General features: G+C 40.7%; 27 non-coding genes and 6 pseudogenes across 27 annotated transcripts; all 33 read left to right on the plus strand.

The window, feature by feature from the left end:
* Positions 1–380: 380 nt before the first annotated feature.
* Positions 381–499, plus strand: LOC115184713 (5S ribosomal RNA). Its single transcript, XR_003874542.1, has one exon. It is a non-coding gene; the product is annotated as a 5S ribosomal RNA (ribosomal RNA).
* A 161-nt stretch (positions 500–660) lies between these two features.
* Positions 661–779, plus strand: LOC115184756 (5S ribosomal RNA). The gene has a single exon (XR_003874583.1). It is a non-coding gene; the product is annotated as a 5S ribosomal RNA (ribosomal RNA).
* Positions 780–939: 160 nt separating this feature from the next.
* On the plus strand, positions 940–1,058 carry LOC115184892 (5S ribosomal RNA). Its single transcript, XR_003874674.1, has one exon. It is a non-coding gene; the product is annotated as a 5S ribosomal RNA (ribosomal RNA).
* A 409-nt stretch (positions 1,059–1,467) lies between these two features.
* On the plus strand, positions 1,468–1,586 carry LOC115184814 (5S ribosomal RNA). Its single transcript, XR_003874640.1, has one exon. It is a non-coding gene; the product is annotated as a 5S ribosomal RNA (ribosomal RNA).
* Positions 1,587–1,995: 409 nt separating this feature from the next.
* Positions 1,996–2,114, plus strand: LOC115184854 (uncharacterized; annotated as a pseudogene).
* A 160-nt stretch (positions 2,115–2,274) lies between these two features.
* Positions 2,275–2,393, plus strand: LOC115184722 (5S ribosomal RNA). The gene has a single exon (XR_003874551.1). It is a non-coding gene; the product is annotated as a 5S ribosomal RNA (ribosomal RNA).
* Positions 2,394–2,802: 409 nt separating this feature from the next.
* Positions 2,803–2,921, plus strand: LOC115184816 (5S ribosomal RNA). Its single transcript, XR_003874641.1, has one exon. It is a non-coding gene; the product is annotated as a 5S ribosomal RNA (ribosomal RNA).
* A 409-nt stretch (positions 2,922–3,330) lies between these two features.
* On the plus strand, positions 3,331–3,449 carry LOC115184818 (5S ribosomal RNA). The gene has a single exon (XR_003874643.1). It is a non-coding gene; the product is annotated as a 5S ribosomal RNA (ribosomal RNA).
* A 160-nt stretch (positions 3,450–3,609) lies between these two features.
* LOC115184893 (5S ribosomal RNA) lies at positions 3,610–3,728 on the plus strand. The gene has a single exon (XR_003874675.1). It is a non-coding gene; the product is annotated as a 5S ribosomal RNA (ribosomal RNA).
* A 409-nt stretch (positions 3,729–4,137) lies between these two features.
* Positions 4,138–4,256, plus strand: LOC115184714 (5S ribosomal RNA). Its single transcript, XR_003874543.1, has one exon. It is a non-coding gene; the product is annotated as a 5S ribosomal RNA (ribosomal RNA).
* Positions 4,257–4,417: 161 nt separating this feature from the next.
* LOC115184894 (5S ribosomal RNA) lies at positions 4,418–4,536 on the plus strand. Its single transcript, XR_003874676.1, has one exon. It is a non-coding gene; the product is annotated as a 5S ribosomal RNA (ribosomal RNA).
* Positions 4,537–4,697: 161 nt separating this feature from the next.
* LOC115184870 (uncharacterized) lies at positions 4,698–4,806 on the plus strand (annotated as a pseudogene).
* A 160-nt stretch (positions 4,807–4,966) lies between these two features.
* LOC115184895 (5S ribosomal RNA) lies at positions 4,967–5,085 on the plus strand. Its single transcript, XR_003874677.1, has one exon. It is a non-coding gene; the product is annotated as a 5S ribosomal RNA (ribosomal RNA).
* Positions 5,086–5,494: 409 nt separating this feature from the next.
* Positions 5,495–5,613, plus strand: LOC115184715 (5S ribosomal RNA). Its single transcript, XR_003874544.1, has one exon. It is a non-coding gene; the product is annotated as a 5S ribosomal RNA (ribosomal RNA).
* A 161-nt stretch (positions 5,614–5,774) lies between these two features.
* Positions 5,775–5,893, plus strand: LOC115184896 (5S ribosomal RNA). Its single transcript, XR_003874678.1, has one exon. It is a non-coding gene; the product is annotated as a 5S ribosomal RNA (ribosomal RNA).
* Positions 5,894–6,054: 161 nt separating this feature from the next.
* Positions 6,055–6,163, plus strand: LOC115184861 (uncharacterized; annotated as a pseudogene).
* A 161-nt stretch (positions 6,164–6,324) lies between these two features.
* Positions 6,325–6,443, plus strand: LOC115184651 (5S ribosomal RNA). Its single transcript, XR_003874482.1, has one exon. It is a non-coding gene; the product is annotated as a 5S ribosomal RNA (ribosomal RNA).
* A 161-nt stretch (positions 6,444–6,604) lies between these two features.
* LOC115184898 (5S ribosomal RNA) lies at positions 6,605–6,723 on the plus strand. Its single transcript, XR_003874680.1, has one exon. It is a non-coding gene; the product is annotated as a 5S ribosomal RNA (ribosomal RNA).
* A 161-nt stretch (positions 6,724–6,884) lies between these two features.
* LOC115184691 (5S ribosomal RNA) lies at positions 6,885–7,003 on the plus strand. Its single transcript, XR_003874521.1, has one exon. It is a non-coding gene; the product is annotated as a 5S ribosomal RNA (ribosomal RNA).
* Positions 7,004–7,164: 161 nt separating this feature from the next.
* On the plus strand, positions 7,165–7,283 carry LOC115184819 (5S ribosomal RNA). The gene has a single exon (XR_003874644.1). It is a non-coding gene; the product is annotated as a 5S ribosomal RNA (ribosomal RNA).
* Positions 7,284–7,443: 160 nt separating this feature from the next.
* Positions 7,444–7,562, plus strand: LOC115184899 (5S ribosomal RNA). The gene has a single exon (XR_003874681.1). It is a non-coding gene; the product is annotated as a 5S ribosomal RNA (ribosomal RNA).
* Positions 7,563–7,971: 409 nt separating this feature from the next.
* LOC115184871 (uncharacterized) lies at positions 7,972–8,080 on the plus strand (annotated as a pseudogene).
* A 6,076-nt stretch (positions 8,081–14,156) lies between these two features.
* On the plus strand, positions 14,157–14,275 carry LOC115184900 (5S ribosomal RNA). The gene has a single exon (XR_003874682.1). It is a non-coding gene; the product is annotated as a 5S ribosomal RNA (ribosomal RNA).
* Positions 14,276–14,684: 409 nt separating this feature from the next.
* Positions 14,685–14,803, plus strand: LOC115184776 (5S ribosomal RNA). Its single transcript, XR_003874602.1, has one exon. It is a non-coding gene; the product is annotated as a 5S ribosomal RNA (ribosomal RNA).
* Positions 14,804–15,212: 409 nt separating this feature from the next.
* LOC115184820 (5S ribosomal RNA) lies at positions 15,213–15,331 on the plus strand. The gene has a single exon (XR_003874645.1). It is a non-coding gene; the product is annotated as a 5S ribosomal RNA (ribosomal RNA).
* A 160-nt stretch (positions 15,332–15,491) lies between these two features.
* On the plus strand, positions 15,492–15,610 carry LOC115184901 (5S ribosomal RNA). Its single transcript, XR_003874683.1, has one exon. It is a non-coding gene; the product is annotated as a 5S ribosomal RNA (ribosomal RNA).
* A 409-nt stretch (positions 15,611–16,019) lies between these two features.
* On the plus strand, positions 16,020–16,138 carry LOC115184848 (uncharacterized; annotated as a pseudogene).
* Positions 16,139–16,547: 409 nt separating this feature from the next.
* On the plus strand, positions 16,548–16,666 carry LOC115184821 (5S ribosomal RNA). Its single transcript, XR_003874646.1, has one exon. It is a non-coding gene; the product is annotated as a 5S ribosomal RNA (ribosomal RNA).
* A 160-nt stretch (positions 16,667–16,826) lies between these two features.
* Positions 16,827–16,945, plus strand: LOC115184597 (5S ribosomal RNA). The gene has a single exon (XR_003874430.1). It is a non-coding gene; the product is annotated as a 5S ribosomal RNA (ribosomal RNA).
* A 409-nt stretch (positions 16,946–17,354) lies between these two features.
* Positions 17,355–17,473, plus strand: LOC115184716 (5S ribosomal RNA). The gene has a single exon (XR_003874545.1). It is a non-coding gene; the product is annotated as a 5S ribosomal RNA (ribosomal RNA).
* A 161-nt stretch (positions 17,474–17,634) lies between these two features.
* Positions 17,635–17,753, plus strand: LOC115184902 (5S ribosomal RNA). Its single transcript, XR_003874684.1, has one exon. It is a non-coding gene; the product is annotated as a 5S ribosomal RNA (ribosomal RNA).
* Positions 17,754–17,914: 161 nt separating this feature from the next.
* LOC115184862 (uncharacterized) lies at positions 17,915–18,023 on the plus strand (annotated as a pseudogene).
* Positions 18,024–18,184: 161 nt separating this feature from the next.
* Positions 18,185–18,303, plus strand: LOC115184652 (5S ribosomal RNA). Its single transcript, XR_003874483.1, has one exon. It is a non-coding gene; the product is annotated as a 5S ribosomal RNA (ribosomal RNA).
* The last annotated feature ends 35 nt before the right edge of the window (positions 18,304–18,338 follow it).

An 18,338-nucleotide genomic window follows, 5' to 3' on the forward strand; every position in this document is an offset into this window, starting at 1 on the left:
ATTTCATCAGCAACACTGCATTGTAGTAAGCATTTAATGATGAATTGACTAAATGCAGCTTCCTGCCTTTTTAATAGGATCAAAGTTCCGTGTGTTGTCAGTTAGCATCTGCCTTGTATTTATAAGACAAATAATAACATTGTTGCTGAATGCAGCTTGTGTGTGCTTTGTGCTCCCTTACCCTGTTCAAATGATGAAAATAAATAAAGTTTGTATTTTATCCAACTACCTGTGCTATAAAGTGATGGCTACAGTGTTTGTAATTTCTTCTACTTTTTCAGTGACACAAAGTTCAAGCTGCTTATCTAATTGGTGAAAATGCAATGTCTGTTTATCAGACTCACTTTGACTATATATGTTGTACCAAGAGATTGTTTATTGTTTACGGCCATACCAGCCTGGGTACGCCCGATCTCGTCTGATCTCGGAAGCTAAGCAGGGTCGGTCCTGGTTAGTACTTGGATGGGAGACCGCCTGGGAATACCAGGTGCTGTAAGCTTTTTGTCCACGAGGGTGTGCTCTTACACTATTTCATCAGCAACACTGCCTTGTAGTAAGCATTTAATGATGAATTGACTAAATGCAGCTTCCTGCTGAAAAATGCAGTCTGTTTATCAGACTCACTTTGACTATATATGTTGTACCAAGAGGTTGTTTATCGTTTACGGCCATACCAGCCTGGGTACGCCCGATCTCGTCTGATCTCGGAAGCTAAGCAGGGTCGGGCCTGGTTAGTACTTGGATGGGAGACCGCCTGGTAATACCAGGTGCTGTAAGCTTTTTGTCCACGAGGGTGTGCTCTTACACTATTTCATCAGCAACACTGCCTTGTAGTAAGCATTTAATGATGAATTGACTAAATGCAGCTTCCTGCTGCAAAATGCAGTCTGTTTATCAGACTCACTTTGACTATATATGTTGTACCAAGAGATTGTTATAGTTTACGGCCATACCAGCCTGGGTACGCCCGATCTCGTCTGATCTCGGAAGCTAAGCAGGGTCGGGCCTGGTTAGTACTTGGATGGGAGACCGCCTGGGAATACCAGGTGCTGTAAGCTTTTTGTCCACGAGGGTGTGCTCTTACACTATTTCATCAGCAACACTGCATTGTAGTAAGCATTTAATGATGAATTGACTAAATGCAGCTTCCTGCCTTTTTAATAGGATCAAAGTTCCGTGTGTTGTCAGTTAGCATCTGCCTTGTATTTATAAGACAAATAATAACATTGTTGCTGAATGCAGCTTGTGTGTGCTTTGTGCTCCCTTACCCTGTTCAAATGATGAAAAGAAATAAAGTTTGTATTTTATCCAACTACCTGTGCTATAAAGTGATGGCTACAGTGTTTGTAATTTCTTCTACTTTTTCAGTGACACAAAGTTCAAGCTGCTTATCTAATTGGTGAAAATGCAATGTCTGTTTATCAGACTCACTTTGACTATATATGTTGTACCAAGAGATTGTTTATCGTTTACGGCCATACCAGCCTGGGTACGCCCGATCTCGTCTGATCTCGGAAGCTAAGCAGGGTCGGTCCTGGTTAGTACTTGGATGGGAGACAGCCTGGGAATACCAGGTGCTGTAAGCTTTTTGTCCACGAGGGTGTGCTCTTACACTATTTCATCAGCAACACTGCCTTGTAGTAAGCATTTAATGATGAATTGACTAAATGCAGCTTCCTGCCTTTTTAATAGGATCAAAGTTCCGTGTGTTGTCAGTTAGCATCTGCCTTGTATTTATAAGACAAATAATAATATTGTTGCTGAATGCAGCTTGTGTGTGCTTTGTGCTCCCTTACCCTGTTCAAATGATGAAAAGAAATAAAGTTTGTATTTTATCCAACTACCTGTGCTATAAAGTGATGGCTACAGTGTTTGTAATTTCTTCTACTTTTTCAGTGACACAAAGTTCAAGCTGCTTATCTAATTGGTGAAAATGCAATGTCTGTTTATCAGACTCACTTTGACTATATATGTTGTACCAAGAGATTGTTTATCGTTTACGGCCATACCAGCCTGGGTACGCCTGATCTCGTCTGATCTCGGAAGCTAAGCAGGGTCGGTCCTGGTTAGTACTTGGATGGGAGACAGCCTGGGAATACCAGGTGCTGTAAGCTTTTTGTCCACGAGGGTGTGCTCTTACACTATTTCATCAGCAACACTGCCTTGTAGTAAGCATTTAATGATGAATTGACTAAATGCAGCTTCCTGCTGCAAAATGCAGTCTGTTTATCAGACTCACTTTGACTATATATGTTGTACCAAGAGATTGTTATCGTTTACGGCCATACCAGCCTGGGTACGCCCGATCTCGTCTGATCTCGGAAGCTAAGCATGGTCGGGCCTGGTTAGTACTTGGATGGGAGACCGCCTGGGAATACCAGGTGCTGTAAGCTTTTTGTCCACGAGGGTGTGCTCTTACACTATTTCATCAGCAACACTGCCTTGTAGTAAGCATTTAATGATGAATTGACTAAATGCAGCTTCCTGCCTTTTTAATAGGATCAAAGTTCCGTGTGTTGTCAGTTAGCATCTGCCTTGTATTTATAAGACAAATAATAACATTGTTGCTGAATGCAGCTTGTGTGTGCTTTGTGCTCCCTTACCCTGTTCAAATGATGAAAAGAAATAAAGTTTGTATTTTATCCAACTACCTGTGCTATAAAGTGATGGCTACAGTGTTTGTAATTTCTTCTACTTTTTCAGTGACACAAAGTTCAAGCTGCTTATCTAATTGGTGAAAATGCAATGTCTGTTTATCAGACTCACTTTGACTATATATGTTGTACCAAGAGATTTTTTATCGTTTACGGCCATACCAGCCTGGGTACGCCCGATCTCGTCTGATCTCGGAAGCTAAGCAGGGTCGGTCCTGGTTAGTACTTGGATGGGAGACAGCCTGGGAATACCAGGTGCTGTAAGCTTTTTGTCCACGAGGGTGTGCTCTTACACTATTTCATCAGCAACACTGCCTTGTAGTAAGCATTTAATGATGAATTGACTAAATGCAGCTTCCTGCCTTTTTAATAGGATCAAAGTTCCGTGTGTTGTCAGTTAGCATCTGCCTTGTATTTATAAGACAAATAATAACATTGTTGCTGAATGCAGCTTGTGTGTGCTTTGTGCTCCCTTACCCTGTTCAAATGATGAAAAGAAATAAAGTTTGTATTTTATCCAACTACCTGTGCTATAAAGTGATGGCTACAGTGTTTGTAATTTCTTCTACTTTTTCAGTGACACAAAGTTCAAGCTGCTTATCTAATTGGTGAAAATGCAATGTCTGTTTATCAGACTCACTTTGACTATATATGTTGTACCAAGAGATTGTTTATCGTTTACGGCCATACCAGCCTGGGTACGCCCGATCTCGTCTGATCTCGGAAGCTAAGCAGGGTCGGTCCTGGTTAGTACTTGGATGGGAGACAGCCTGGGAATACCAGGTGCTGTAAGCTTTTTGTCCACGAGGGTGTGCTCTTACACTATTTCATCAGCAACACTGCCTTGTAGTAAGCATTTAATGATGAATTGACTAAATGCAGCTTCCTGCTGCAAAATGCAGTCTGTTTATCAGACTCACTTTGACTATATATGTTGTACCAAGAGATTGTTATCGTTTACGGCCATACCAGCCTGGGTACGCCCGATCTCGTCTGATCTCGGAAGCTAAGCAGGGTCGGGCCTGGTTAGTACTTGGATGGGAGACCGCCTGGGAATACCAGGTGCTGTAAGCTTTTTGTCCACGAGGGTGTGCTCTTACACTATTTCATCAGCAACACTGCCTTGTAGTAAGCATTTAATGATGAATTGACTAAATGCAGCTTCCTGCCTTTTTAATAGGATCAAAGTTCCGTGTGTTGTCAGTTAGCATCTGCCTTGTATTTATAAGACAAATAATAACATTGTTGCTGAATGCAGCTTGTGTGTGCTTTGTGCTCCCTTACCCTGTTCAAATGATGAAAAGAAATAAAGTTTGTATTTTATCCAACTACCTGTGCTATAAAGTGATGGCTACAGTGTTTGTAATTTCTTCTACTTTTTCAGTGACACAAAGTTCAAGCTGCTTATCTAATTGGTGAAAATGCAATGTCTGTTTATCAGACTCACTTTGACTATATATGTTGTACCAAGAGATTGTTTATCGTTTACGGCCATACCAGCCTGGGTACGCCCGATCTCGTCTGATCTCGGAAGCTAAGCAGGGTCGGTCCTGGTTAGTACTTGGATGGGAGACCGCCTGGGAATACCAGGTGCTGTAAGCTTTTTGTCCACGAGGGTGTGCTCTTACACTATTTCATCAGCAACACTGCCTTGTAGTAAGCATTTAATGATGAATTGACTAAATGCAGCTTCCTGCTGAAAAATGCAGTCTGTTTATCAGACTCACTTTGACTATATATGTTGTACCAAGAGGTTGTTTATCGTTTACGGCCATACCAGCCTGGGTACGCCCGATCTCGTCTGATCTCGGAAGCTAAGCAGGGTCGGGCCTGGTTAGTACTTGGATGGGAGACCGCCTGGGAATACCAGGTGCTGTAAGCTTTTTGTCCACGAGGGTGTGCTCTTACACTATTTCATCAGCAACACTGCCTTGTAGTAAGGATTTAATGATGAATTGACTAAATGCAGCTTCCTGCTGCAAAATGCAGTCTGTTTATCAGACTCACTTTGACTATATATGTTGTACCAAGAGATTGTTTATCGTTTACGGCCATACCAGCCTGGGTACGCCTGATCTCGGAAGCTAAGCAGGGTCGGTCCTGGTTAGTACTTGGATGGGAGACCGCCTGGGAATACCAGGTGCTGTAAGCTTTTTGTCCACGAGGGTGTGCTCTTACACTATTTCATCAGCAACACTGCCTTGTAGTAAGCATTTAATGATGAATTGACTAAATGCAGCTTCCTGCTGCAAAATGCAGTCTGTTTATCAGACTCACTTTGACTATATATGTTGTACCAAGAGATTGTTATCGTTTACGGCCATACCAGCCTGGGTACGCCCGATCTCGTCTGATCTCGGAAGCTAAGCAGGGTCGGGCCTGGTTAGTACTTGGATGGGAGACCGCCTGGGAATACCAGGTGCTGTAAGCTTTTTGTCCACGAGGGTGTGCTCTTACACTATTTCATCAGCAACACTGCCTTGTAGTAAGCATTTAATGATGAATTGACTAAATGCAGCTTCCTGCCTTTTTAATAGGATCAAAGTTCCGTGTGTTGTCAGTTAGCATCTGCCTTGTATTTATAAGACAAATAATAACATTGTTGCTGAATGCAGCTTGTGTGTGCTTTGTGCTCCCTTACCCTGTTCAAATGATGAAAAGAAATAAAGTTTGTATTTTATCCAACTACCTGTGCTATAAAGTGATGGCTACAGTGTTTGTAATTTCTTCTACTTTTTCAGTGACACAAAGTTCAAGCTGCTTATCTAATTGGTGAAAATGCAATGTCTGTTTATCAGACTCACTTTGACTATATATGTTGTACCAAGAGATTGTTTATCGTTTACGGCCATACCAGCCTGGGTACGCCCGATCTCGTCTGATCTCGGAAGCTAAGCAGGGTCGGTCCTGGTTAGTACTTGGATGGGAGACCGCCTGGGAATACCAGGTGCTGTAAGCTTTTTGTCCACGAGGGTGTGCTCTTACACTATTTCATCAGCAACACTGCCTTGTAGTAAGCATTTAATGATGAATTGACTAAATGCAGCTTCCTGCTGCAAAATGCAGTCTGTTTATCAGACTCACTTTGACTATATATGTTGTACCAAGAGGTTGTTTATCGTTTACGGCCATACCAGCCTGGGTACGCCCGATCTCGTCTGATCTCGGAAGCTAAGCAGGGTCGGGCCTGGTTAGTACTTGGATGGGAGACCGCCTGGGAATACCAGGTGCTGTAAGCTTTTTGTCCACGAGGGTGTGCTCTTACACTATTTCATCAGCAACACTGCCTTGTAGTAAGCATTTAATGATGAATTGACTAAATGCAGCTTCCTGCTGCAAAATGCAGTCTGTTTATCAGACTCACTTTGACTATATATGTTGTACCAAGAGATTGTTTATCGTTTACGGCCATACCAGCCTGGGTACGCCTGATCTCGGAAGCTAAGCAGGGTCGGGCCTGGTTAGTACTTGGATGGGAGACCGCCTGGGAATACCAGGTGCTGTAAGCTTTTTGTCCACGAGGGTGTGCTCTTACACTATTTCATCAGCAACACTGCCTTGTAGTAAGCATTTAATGATGAATTGACTAAATGCAGCTTCCTGCTGCAAAATGCAGTCTGTTTATCAGACTCACTTTGACTATATATGTTGTACCAAGAGATTGTTTATCGTTTACGGCCATACCAGCCTGGGTACGCCCGATCTCGTCTGATCTCGGAAGCTAAGCAGGGTCGGGCCTGGATAGTACTTGGATGGGAGACCGCCTGGGAATACCAGGTGCTGTAAGCTTTTTGTCCACGAGGGTGTGCTCTTACACTATTTCATCAGCAACACTGCCTTGTAGTAAGCATTTAATGATGAATTGACTAAATGCAGCTTCCTGCTGAAAAATGCAGTCTGTTTATCAGACTCACTTTGACTATATATGTTGTACCAAGAGGTTGTTTATCGTTTACGGCCATACCAGCCTGGGTACGCCCGATCTCGTCTGATCTCGGAAGCTAAGCAGGGTCGGGCCTGGTTAGTACTTGGATGGGAGACCGCCTGGGAATACCAGGTGCTGTAAGCTTTTTGTCCACGCGGGTGTGCTCTTACACTATTTCATCAGCAACACTGCCTTGTAGTAAGCATTTAATGATGAATTGACTAAATGCAGCTTCCTGCTGCAAAATGCAGTCTGTTTATCAGACTCACTTTGACTATATATGTTGTACCAAGAGGTTGTTTATCATTTACGGCCATACCAGCCTGGGTACGCCCGATCTCGTCTGATCTCGGAAGCTAAGCAGGGTCGGGCCTGGTTAGTACTTGGATGGGAGACCGCCTGGGAATACCAGGTGCTGTAAGCTTTTTGTCCACGAGGGTGTGCTCTTACACTATTTCATCAGCAACACTGCCTTGTAGTAAGCATTTAATGATGAATTGACTAAATGCAGCTTCCTGCTGCAAAATGCAGTCTGTTTATCAGACTCACTTTGACTATATATGTTGTACCAAGAGATTGTTTATCGTTTACGGCCATACCAGCCTGGGTACGCCCGATCTCGTCTGATCTCGGAAGCTAAGCAGGGTCGGTCCTGGTTAGTACTTGGATGGGAGACAGCCTGGGAATACCAGGTGCTGTAAGCTTTTTGTCCACGAGGGTGTGCTCTTACACTATTTCATCAGCAACACTGCCTTGTAGTAAGCATTTAATGATGAATTGACTAAATGCAGCTTCCTGCTGCAAAATGCAGTCTGTTTATCAGACTCACTTTGACTATATATGTTGTACCAAGAGATTGTTATCGTTTACGGCCATACCAGCCTGGGTACGCCCGATCTCGTCTGATCTCGGAAGCTAAGCAGGGTCGGGCCTGGTTAGTACTTGGATGGGAGACCGCCTGGGAATACCAGGTGCTGTAAGCTTTTTGTCCACGAGGGTGTGCTCTTACACTATTTCATCAGCAACACTGCCTTGTAGTAAGCATTTAATGATGAATTGACTAAATGCAGCTTCCTGCCTTTTTAATAGGATCAAAGTTCCGTGTGTTGTCAGTTAGCATCTGCCTTGTATTTATAAGACAAATAATAACATTGTTGCTGAATGCAGCTTTTGTGTGCTTTGTGCTCCCTTACCCTGTTCAAATGATGAAAAGAAATAAAGTTTGTATTTTATCCAACTACCTGTGCTATAAAGTGATGGCTACAGTGTTTGTAATTTCTTCTACTTTTTCAGTGACACAAAGTTCAAGCTGCTTATCTAATTGGTGAAAATGCAATGTCTGTTTATCAGACTCACTTTGACTATATATGTTGTACCAAGAGATTGTTTATCGTTTACGGCCATACCAGCCTGGGTACGCCTGATCTCGGAAGCTAAGCAGGGTCGGTCCTGGTTAGTACTTGGATGGGAGACCGCCTGGGAATACCAGGTGCTGTAAGCTTTTTGTCCACGAGGGTGTGCTCTTACACTATTTCATCAGCAACACTGCCTTGTAGTAAGCATTTAATGATGAATTGACTAAATGCAGCTTCCTGCTGAAAAATGCAGTCTGTTTATCAGACTCACTTTGACTATATATGTTGTACCAAGAGGTTGTTTATCGTTTACGGCCATACCAGCCTGGGGGCGCTATTCCTGATTGGAGAAGTGACGACAGGTGCGAGTAATTGAGCTGTGAGCGAGTGTTTGCTTGAGAGTGTTTGCTCGAGAGCTATTTTTGTTTATTTTTTTGGATTTTGACATATAATTTTTTGTTTTTTCATTTGAATAGTTTTAAGTTTGGTTAGTTTTCCCCCCCTGCAGTTTTGCTGCTTGGGGGAGGTTTTTTTCGGTTTCATTTTTTGATTTACAATGACGGACAACATGGCAACGACAAACGGAATGGACAAGGACAACGAAAATGCGCAACGGAAAGATAATGAAAATAAAGGAGGAATGAAATATGGAAAAGAATACACGGTGGCAATTGAGTTGGTGGGAGAAGAAAAGGTGACGACGATGGAATTACTGAGAGCAATTAAGGAGACGTGTGGAGAGGTGGTGGGATGCCGAATGAAAGGAGACAAGAAGTATGAAATTACGATGAGAAACGGAAAAGGTAAAGAACGTCTAATGGACGGTTTAAGGATAAAGGACACCAGGATTCTGGCGAGAGATGTGAATGTCAATGAATTGGTGGTGTCTTTTATGAATCTCCCGGTATATATAGAAGATAAAGTTATACTGGACAAGCTGAGTAGCTGGGGAGTAACGGCCGTCTCGGAGATAAGGAGGAGAGTTTGGCCTGGAACGGAGGTGGTTGACGGGACACGTTTTTGTAAAGTTAAATTTACGGAAAAAGTCCAATCATTGCCATATTCCACAAAAATTGAGACGCTGGAGGGAATTGAATACTTCAGGGTTATTCATGACAAACAGGTCAGAGTTTGTCGGTTGTGTATTCAACCAGGGCACATAGTCAAAGACTGCCCTGAATTCAAGTGCTTTAAGTGCGGTAATCAAGGCCATTACGCTAGAGAATGTATCGGAGAAAAGGAAAGGAATTTTTGTGGCAGATGCAGAAAGACATTGACGGAGTGCAACTGTGGAGAGGTTATGACTGAAGAGGGGAGTCAAGTACTATTCGAGGAAGCAGTTGTACTGTCGGAAGAAGGAGAAGAAGATGGAGGAGAGGACGTGGTGGAGGGTGGAGAGACGGAGGAAGGAAGAAGGGAGAAGAAGGAAGACCAGAAGATGAACGAAATTGGGAGCAGCATGGATTCGGAAATAAGAAGATGGAGTTTTCAGGAGGAGGGGGGGAGTGGACTGGGGGGAAGCACGGGGGACTCACAGGTTATGGGGGAAAACACAGCACAAACAAGTACCTCGGGGGGTGAAGAAATGGAGAGGGGTTTAAGTTTAATGACAATAACAGAGACGGGTATGAACACGGGGAGCACAACGATGACTACACATGAGACGGAGATGAACACGGGGAGCACAACGAACATACCAGAAACGGCGATGAACACGGGGAGCATAACGAATATTCCAGAAACGGCGATGAGCACGGGGAGCACGGCGACTGTATTGGAGGCGGCGATGAGCGCGGGGAGCAGGACGGACGAGGGTGTAAAGAAGACAAGTTGGCTGGATGAGATGGAATTGGAGGAGATATCGGACACGGATGATGGGGAAAAGTTTGAAAGAACGACAGGAGGATACAGGAAGAGGAAAGCGGCGGAGGGGAGGGAGAGAAAGGGTGGAAGAGGAAAGAAACTGGATAAAAGGTAGAGCATAATGAAATTATATTTTATAATTTTATTATTTATTAGTATGGTCAAAATAATGTCGATAAATGCAAATGGTGTGAGAACAATAGGAAAATTTAATAGAATAGTACAAATGAAGAATTCTGAAATTTTATGTATTCAAGAGACGCACTGGGATAATGTGTGTGTTTTAGAAGTACAAAAAATATGGAGGGATTTTATTTATGTAAACAATGGCAGGGGGAATTCATGTGGGGTTGCAATTTTATTAAGGAAGGATGTAGTAGAAAATGTGAAGAAGATATATAATGATAATAATGGGAGGATTTTAATTTTAGATTTTGAGTATATGAGTAGGGTTTTTAGAATTATAAATATTTATGCGCCGAATAATGAAATAGAGAGAAGGAATTTATTTTTAGAATTAGGGAAATGGTGCAAGGGTAACTGTATTTTAGTTGGGGATTTTAATGTAAAAATGGATAGACTAGATATGACAAGGGGAGCTATTTTTAGAAGTGACGTATCTAGGGGGGTTTTAAGGAAGATGATGTTTGAAAATAATTTGATTGATATATGGAGGGACGAGAATCCGAACAAGAGAGAATTTTCTAGAAGGCAGGTGGTTTTAGGGGAATTGAAACAGACACGGATAGATCTGGTTTTAGTAAATGAAGGGTTAAGGAATTTTATGAAAGATATTAAATATATTTTTACAACTTTTAGTGATCATGCTGGGTTAACATTTTCGGTGGGGTTAGATAAGGAAAGGAAAGGGGGGGGAATATGGTGTATGAATGCAGGGTATTTAGGTGATGAGGAATACGGGAAACAACTTAAATCTTTGATAGAACATGAAATGGAGGATAAGCAAAAAGGGAATGATAAGTGTCAGTGGTGGGAAAATGTTAAGGAAAAAATAAAAGTTTTTAGTATTAGATATGCAAGGAAGAAGAGGAGTAGGATGACAAGAGAAGAACATTTTTTAAGAACAAAACTGAATGAAGAAATGAGGAAATGTGATATTGATCCTAACTATAATATTGAAAGGTTTTTAGATTTAAAAGCACAATTGAGCAAATGTGAAATAGATAAGTGTAAGGGTGCAATTATTAGAAGTAGGGCAAAATATGTTTTAGAAGGGGAGAAATGTACGTCATTTTTTCTTGGTTTAGAGAAAACTAAACAGATGAAATCATATATTAATGAGATTGAGAATGTAAAGGGTGAAGTGGTAAATGATTATGTTGAGATATTAGAAACTGTACAGAATTTTTATAAGGATTTATTTAAGAAAGGGGAGGTGGATGAGGGGTGTGTAAAAGAGATTTTAAATAGTGTGGATGTGCAAATTGGTGTTGAGGATAAGCAAATGTGTGATAGGAAGATAACAGTGGATGAAGTGAAAGATGCAATTAAGGGTTTACAAATAAATAAAAGTCCTGGAGTAGATGGACTAATTGCAGAGTTTTATAAAATGTATGAAAGTCTTTTAGCACCGATTTTATTGGAAGTATATCAATATATGGAAGATAATAATAATGTTTCAGACTCCATGGTGACAGGGCTGATATCGATTTTATATAAAAATAAGGGGAGCAAATTGAAACTAGAAAATTATAGGCCAATTAGTTTATTAAACTCAGATTATAAGATTTTAGCTAAGATACTGGCAAATAGGATGAAGATGGTTTTAAATGATATTATAGCACCTACACAAAATTATAGTGTGCCAGGAAGAGATATAGCAGATACCATAAATACACTTAGAGATGTGATAAATAAAATGAATAGTGATAAGATAGGGGGAATTGTTTTAAGTATAGATTTTAATAAAGCTTTTGACAGGGTGGAACATGATTTTATGTTTAGGGTACTAGAAAAATATGGGTTTGGAAATAGAATAATAGGATGGATAAAATTATTATATAGAAAGGCTAAAAGTAGGGTTAAATGTAATGGGGTTTTAACAGATTCTTTTATTCTTGAGAGATCAGTGAGACAGGGATGCCCTTTATCAGCTTTATTGTTTGTTTTATCGGTAGAACCCTTAGCGGCATACCTTAAAAAAGATCATTTTATAAATTGTGTAGAGACTCCGCAAGGAGGTTTTAGTTTAATTCATCAATATGCAGACGATACCACAATAACAGTTAGAGATGAGGGAAGTGTTAAAAGGGTGATGGAGTGTTTTAAAGTATATGAGCAAGCCTCAGGAGCAAAAGTGAATATGGAGAAGTCAGTAATAATGTATGTTGGGAAGATTAATGAGGGGACTTTTCCTTTTAAAATGGTAAATGATTATTTTAAGGTGTTAGGTGTGTTTTTAGGGGTGAAGGAACAGGAAGCGAGAGATCTGACATGGAGTGGAGTTATAAACAAAGTTAGGAAGGTGGTAAATATGTGGAGGGGGAGGGCATTGAAATTAAAAGGGAAAGTAATTGTTGTAAATTCATTGCTGATGTCAATTTTTATTCATGTCATGAATGTTTTAGACGTACCAGAATGGGTTTTATCTGAAATGAATACGATTTTAGTTGATTTTTTATGGGATGGGAAAGGAGCGAAAATTTCTTTTAAAACTCTGATTGCAGGTTATGAGGAGGGGGGTTTGAAGCTGGTAGATTTAAATGTTAGGAAAAAAGCAATTAGAGTCAAAATGGTACGGAAATATTTATATGGTGAATTAGATTACGGATGGAAAAGATTTTTTAAGGAGTATTTGCAGGAGGTTGGGAGGATGGGGGACAATGGTTTATTGATGTGCATGAAAAAGGAAATGTTAGGTAATATACCATTGTTTTATAGAGAAGTGTTTGAGGCTTGGGGGGAGTTTTTACCAAATATTTATTATGAGTGTACCATTTTAGACAATATTTTAAATCAGCCAATTTTTTTAAATCCCAAGATACAGTATAATAATAAGATGGTGTTTTGTAAATATTTTATGAGGGCTGGGATGAGACAGATTGGGGACATTTTATATGAGGTCATTCCAGGGTTTCTTCCTGTTCAAGCTATTTATGACAATGTTTGTGAAGTGGATGATGAAATCAGTAAAATTACTGTAGAAAATATGTATAAGAGAATTTTAGGGTGTATTCCTGAGGAATGGGTGCGTTTAATAAATACAGAGGTGGTTGAGAGAGCTAAGGGTTTACCGGTTTTATACTATGAAAGTAATGGGGAGAAACATGTTTTATCAAGTTTAAAAGTTAAAATGGTTTATAGAAAATGTATTTTAAAAGAGACAAAAGCTCCTGCTTCAGAAAAAGTGTGGTCTAGGGTGTTTACAAATATAGATGTGAAATCAATATGGAAGAATGTTAATGTAAAATATAATTCTATAGAATGTGAAGATAATGATTTTAAATTGAAACATAATAGGATTTTTACGAACGTGGTTTTACATCAAATAAATAGAGATATTAAAAGAGAATGTGATATTTGTGGTACGGAGGTGGAAAATTTTATGCACTTTTTTATTGAATGTAGCAGATTACAAGGGTTTCATGAGTTTGTAAAGGGGCTTTTAGTACAACATTGGGGAGAAGAGATTGTTAATGGGGTTGAGTGGAGGAGGTTGTTTCTTTTTGGGTTAACGGGGAAAAGCAAAGTTTTTAATTTTAATTTGATGAATTTTATTCTTAGTCATGCCAGATACGCTGTAAGATTAAGAAGGAATCTAGGACATTATGAAGGTAAAATTGTGAATGTGGAGGTTTTATTTAGAAGTATTTTAGAGAAAGATATAGAAGTAGTATATAAATATAGTGGATGCAATTTTGAAAAGCTGTTTGTGTGGGGGAGTACTTTTATTGAAATTGATTTAAATGAAAAACTTGTTTTTAATTATTAATTGGTTTTAGTGAATGATTGTGTTTTTAATTGGTTTTATTTTCTTTTCTTTTTTGATTTTGTAAAAGGATGAATTGTTCATCCTTTTTTATTATTGATTGAATATTGTAAATATTATGTATTTTTCATAATAAAAGATAAAAAAAAAAAGGTACGCCCGATCTCGTCTGATCTCGGAAGCTAAGCAGGGTCGGGCCTGGTTAGTACTTGGATGGGAGACCGCCTGGTAATACCAGGTGCTGTAAGCTTTTTGTCCACGAGGGTGTGCTCTTACACTATTTCATCAGCAACACTGCCTTGTAGTAAGCATTTAATGATGAATTGACTAAATGCAGCTTCCTGCTGCAAAATGCAGTCTGTTTATCAGACTCACTTTGACTATATATGTTGTACCAAGAGATTGTTATCGTTTACGGCCATACCAGCCTGGGTACGCCCGATCTCGTCTGATCTCGGAAGCTAAGCAGGGTCGGGCCTGGTTAGTACTTGGATGGGAGACCGCCTGGGAATACCAGGTGCTGTAAGCTTTTTGTCCACGAGGGTGTGCTCTTACACTATTTCATCAGCAACACTGCCTTGTAGTAAGCATTTAATGATGAATTGACTAAATGCAGCTTCCTGCCTTTTTAATAGGATCAAAGTTCCGTGTGTTGTCAGTTAGCATCTGCCTTGTATTTATAAGACAAATAATAACATTGTTGCTGAATGCAGCTTGTGTGTGCTTTGTGCTCCCTTACCCTGTTCAAATGATGAAAAGAAATAAAGTTTGTATTTTATCCAACTACCTGTGCTATAAAGTGATGGCTACAGTGTTTGTAATTTCTTCTACTTTTTCAGTGACACAAAGTTCAAGCTGCTTATCTAATTGGTGAAAATGCAATGTCTGTTTATCAGACTCACTTTGACTATATATGTTGTACCAAGAGATTGTTTATCGTTTACGGCCATACCAGCCTGGGTACGCCCGATCTCGTCTGATCTCGGAAGCTAAGCAGGGTCGGGCCTGGTTAGTACTTGGATGGGAGACAGCCTGGGAATACCAGGTGCTGTAAGCTTTTTGTCCACGAGGGTGTGCTCTTACACTATTTCATCAGCAACACTGCCTTGTAGTAAGCATTTAATGATGAATTGACTAAATGCAGCTTCCTGCCTTTTTAATAGGATCAAAGTTCCGTGTGTTGTCAGTTAGCATCTGCCTTGTATTTATAAGACAAATAATAATATTGTTGCTGAATGCAGCTTGTGTGTGCTTTGTGCTCCCTTACCCTGTTCAAATGATGAAAAGAAATAAAGTTTGTATTTTATCCAACTACCTGTGCTATAAAGTGATGGCTACAGTGTTTGTAATTTCTTCTACTTTTTCAGTGACACAAAGTTCAAGCTGCTTATCTAATTGGTGAAAATGCAATGTCTGTTTATCAGACTCACTTTGACTATATATGTTGTACCAAGAGATTGTTTATCGTTTACGGCCATACCAGCCTGGGTACGCCCGATCTCGTCTGATCTCGGAAGCTAAGCAGGGTCGGTCCTGGTTAGTACTTGGATGGGAGACAGCCTGGGAATACCAGGTGCTGTAAGCTTTTTGTCCACGAGGGTGTGCTCTTACACTATTTCTTCAGCAACACTGCCTTGTAGTAAGCATTTAATGATGAATTGACTAAATGCAGCTTCCTGCTGCAAAATGCAGTCTGTTTATCAGACTCACTTTGACTATATATGTTGTACCAAGAGATTGTTATCGTTTACGGCCATACCAGCCTGGGTACGCCCGATCTCGTCTGATCTCGGAAGCTAAGCAGGGTCGGGCCTGGTTAGTACTTGGATGGGAGACCGCCTGGGAATACCAGGTGCTGTAAGCTTTTTGTCCACGAGGGTGTGCTCTTACACTATTTCATCAGCAACACTGCCTTGTAGTAAGCATTTAATGATGAATTGACTAAATGCAGCTTCCTGCCTTTTTAATAGGATCAAAGTTCCGTGTGTTGTCAGTTAGCATCTGCCTTGTATTTATAAGACAAATAATAACATTGTTGCTGAATGCAGCTTGTGTGTGCTTTGTGCTCCCTTACCCTGTTCAAATGATGAAAAGAAATAAAGTTTGTATTTTATCCAACTACCTGTGCTATAAAGTGATGGCTACAGTGTTTGTAATTTCTTCTACTTTTTCAGTGACACAAAGTTCAAGCTGCTTATCTAATTGGTGAAAATGCAATGTCTGTTTATCAGACTCACTTTGACTATATATGTTGTACCAAGAGATTGTTTATCGTTTACGGCCATACCAGCCTTGGTACGCCCGATCTCGTCTGATCTCGGAAGCTAAGCAGGGTCGGTCCTGGTTAGTACTTGGATGGGAGACAGCCTGGGAATACCAGGTGCTGTAAGCTTTTTGTCCACGAGGGTGTGCTCTTACACTATTTCATCAGCAACACTGCCTTGTAGTAAGCATTTAATGATGAATTGACTAAATGCAGCTTCCTGCCTTTTTAATAGGATCAAAGTTCCGTGTGTTGTCAGTTAGCATCTGCCTTGTATTTATAAGACAAATAATAACATTGTTGCTGAATGCAGCTTGTGTGTGCTTTGTGCTCCCTTACCCTGTTCAAATGATGAAAAGAAATAAAGTTTGTATTTTATCCAACTACCTGTGCTATAAAGTGATGGCTACAGTGTTTGTAATTTCTTCTACTTTTTCAGTGACACAAAGTTCAAGCTGCTTATCTAATTGGTGAAAATGCAATGTCTGTTTATCAGACTCACTTTGACTATATATGTTCTACCAAGAGATTGTTTATCGTTTACGGCCATACCAGCCTGGGTACGCCCGATCTCGTCTGATCTCGGAAGCTAAGCAGGGTCGGTCCTGGTTAGTACTTGGATGGGAGACAGCCTGGGAATACCAGGTGCTGTAAGCTTTTTGTCCACGAGGGTGTGCTCTTACACTATTTCATCAGCAACACTGCCTTGTAGTAAGCATTTAATGATGAATTGACTAAATGCAGCTTCCTGCTGCAAAATGCAGTCTGTTTATCAGACTCACTTTGACTATATATGTTGTACCAAGAGATTGATATCGTTTACGGCCATACCAGCCTGGGTACGCCCGATCTCGTCTGATCTCGGAAGCTAAGCAGGGTTGGGCCTGGTTAGTACTTGGATGGGAGACCGCCTGGGAATACCAGGTGCTGTAAGCTTTTTGTCCACGAGGGTGTGCTCTTACACTATTTCATCAGCAACACTGCCTTGTAGTAAGCATTTAATGATGAATTGACTAAATGCAGCTTCCTGCCTTTTTAATAGGATCAAAGTTCCGTGTGTTGTCAGTTAGCATCTGCCTTGTATTTATAAGACAAATAATAACATTGTTGCTGAATGCAGCTTGTGTGTGCTTTGTGCTCCCTTACCCTGTTCAAATGATGAAAAGAAATAAAGTTTGTATTTTATCCAACTACCTGTGCTATAAAGTGATGGCTACAGTGTTTGTAATTTCTTCTACTTTTTCAGTGACACAAAGTTCAAGCTGCTTATCTAATTGGTGAAAATGCAATGTCTGTTTATCAGACTCACTTTGACTATATATGTTGTACCAAGAGATTGTTTATCGTTTACGGCCATACCAGCCTGGGTACGCCCGATCTCGTCTGATCTCGGAAGCTAAGCAGGGTCGGTCCTGGTTAGTACTTGGATGGGAGACCGCCTGGGAATACCAGGTGCTGTAAGCTTTTTGTCCACGAGGGTGTGCTCTTACACTATTTCATCAGCAACACTGCCTTGTAGTAAGCATTTAATGATGAATTGACTAAATGCAGCTTCCTGCTGAAAAATGCAGTCTGTTTATCAGACTCACTTTGACTATATATGTTGTACCAAGAGGTTGTTTATCGTTTACGGCCATACCAGCCTGGGTACGCCCGATCTCGTCTGATCTCGGAAGCTAAGCAGGGTCGGGCCTGGTTAGTACTTGGATGGGAGACCGCCTGGGAATACCAGGTGCTGTAAGCTTTTTGTCCACGAGGGTGTGCTCTTACACTATTTCATCAGCAACACTGCCTTGTAGTAAGGATTTAATGATGAATTGACTAAATGCAGCTTCCTGCTGCAAAATGCAGTCTGTTTATCAGACTCACTTTGACTATATATGTTGTACCAAGAGATTGTTTATCGTTTACGGCCATACCAGCCTGGGTACGCCTGATCTCGGAAGCTAAGCAGGGTCGGGCCTGGTTAGTACTTGGATGGGAGACCGCCTGGGAATACCAGGTGCTGTAAGCTTTTTGTCCACGAGGGTGTGCTCTTACACTATTTCATCAGCAACACTGCCTTGTAGTAAGCATTTAATGATGAATTGACTAAATGCAGCTTCCTGCTGCAAAATGCAGTCTGTTTATCAGACTCACTTTGACTATATATGTTGTACCAAGAGATTGTTTATCGTTTACGGCCATACCAGCCTGGGTACGCCCGATCTCGTCTGATCTCGGAAGCTAAGCAGGGTCGGGCCTGGATAGTACTTGGATGGGAGACCGCCTGGGAATACCAGGTGCTGTAAGCTTTTTGTCCACGAGGGTGTGCTCTTACACTATTTCA

This window comes from Salmo trutta, unplaced genomic scaffold (assembly GCF_901001165.1).
Source record: "Salmo trutta unplaced genomic scaffold, fSalTru1.1, whole genome shotgun sequence".
Taxonomy (NCBI): domain Eukaryota; kingdom Metazoa; phylum Chordata; class Actinopteri; order Salmoniformes; family Salmonidae; genus Salmo; species Salmo trutta.